Raw genomic sequence first — 2,001 nt, forward strand, 5'->3', positions numbered from 1 at the left:
AAGCAACGATAGTGCTGTGATATGGAAATATTATAAGGCAAATGAATCACTTGACTTATAAACCGAGAAAAGACATGTATTGGACAATCAGGGACATTTGAATATAAAGAATGAGTTTTAAATAAATATTAAGGAATCTGTTGATTTTGTTAAGTTGGCAGTGGCACTGGGTTATATAAGCCAGTGTCCCTTTAAAGTAGAAGAAGAAAAGAAGAAGAAGAAGAAGAAGGAGGAGGAGGAGGAGGAGGAGGAGGAGGAGGAGGAGGAGGAAGAGGAGGAGGAGGAGGAGGAGAAGGAGGAGGAGGAGGAGGAGGAGGAGGAGGAGAAGAAAAGATGTAAGTTGAAGTATTTAGGAATGAAAACATTGGGGGATTTGCTTTAAAATACTAGAAAAGTGCAAAGTGTGAGTGCCAGGTTTGAAGCAGGGTGTTCCTTGTACTTCCTACTTTTGGATGTTTGGAAATGTTTATGCTAGAAGTATTTTTCAAGCTTTTTTCTATGGTTAACCTAAAATGATGACTTGATTGCTGAAAACATCCCCCAGACTGCCTCCACAAGGTTTTCGTCTCTTCTGCAGTGGCTCTCGTCAGACCATGTGGTCTCTGCTTCAGCTCTTAGTAGCCACAGGACAAGGCCACATTCCGCACTGCCTGCAGACAACCCAACCAGCACTCTGGCCTGCAGCCCAGAGCCAGCTGCATCCATCTGTCCAGATCACAGGGTGGATGCCCGAGACTATAAAAAGCCAAGAATGAGCAGAGAGCTTCCAATGGCAAGTGGTGGATAGGTGTGTGGTGGATAGGTGTGTCCAGGCTATTAATCTGAGCACCATTGACATAGCACCTATTGGTAGTCCCTGATATTGTTCCTCAGTTTGGTAATGGTCATTTTAAGGACATATGCTTGAGACCATGACCAGAAAGCCCTCACGGGGTACTGTATGAAGAAGAGCCTCCTGAATTTCTGAAAAGTCACAGCGCCCATTTGTTATGACTGAGGTTCTGTTCAGTGTGGACATGTAAATGTATATTTTTTTCCCACATCTAAGTTTTTCTAACATAGAAGACATATGGAATTATTGCTGTGTTCATGTTTTTGTTACTAGTGTCTGATGTTAGATTTAAAAAGAATATAATAAATTTCACTAAGTTTCTCAGTTGCTAATTCTTGCTTTGAATTTGTTCATTTATTATTTGTTGAGTTATTTATCAGCTTTAGGTATTAACAATTAACCAATACTTGATTCTTGTTTGAATCAATGAATTATTATGATTGTTTTTACAAATAAAAATCCCTTTTTTGAAAATGTAATCATTGAACATAATTTGAGTAAAGAAGTACATCAAAGTGGACTATAAACCTTGACTGCTTCAGAAAATCTAAGTTTAAAAATATTTTTTGGGGCACCTGGGTAGTTTTAAGCATCTGCCCTCGGCTCAGGTCATGATCCCAGGGTCATGGGATAGAGGCCCCACGCTGGGCTCCTTGCTCAGCAGGGAGTCTGCTTCTCCCTCTGCTATTCCCCCTTCTTGTGCTCTCTCTCTCTGAAAAAAAAAAAAAAAGATAAATAAATCTTTAAAATAAGTAAATAAAAAGGTTTTGATCAGGGACACTGGCTGGCTGGCTCAGTCAGAGGAGCAAGCAACTCTTTTTTTTCGTTAGAGATTTGAGAAAGAGACAGAGAGAATGCATGTGCATGCCCAAGCCCATGCACGCACAGTAACAGAGGGGAGGAGGGCCTGAGGGGAAGGGAGAGACTCTCAAGCAGACTCCCTGCTGAGCACGGAGGAGCTAATTTCAAGAGTCAGGCATTCAGGGCAGCCCCGGTGGCCCAGCGGTTTAGCACCGCCTTCAGCCCGGGGTGTGATCCTGGAGACCCGAGATCAAGTCCCACATCGGCTCCCTACATGAAGCCTGCTACTCCCTCTGCCTGTGTCTCTGCCTCTCTGTGTGTGTCTGTTGTGAATAAATAAATAAAATCTTAAAAGAAAAGAGAGAGAA

The sequence above is a fragment of the Vulpes vulpes genome, chromosome 5, assembly GCF_048418805.1.
Source record: "Vulpes vulpes isolate BD-2025 chromosome 5, VulVul3, whole genome shotgun sequence".
NCBI classification, from domain to species: domain Eukaryota; kingdom Metazoa; phylum Chordata; class Mammalia; order Carnivora; family Canidae; genus Vulpes; species Vulpes vulpes.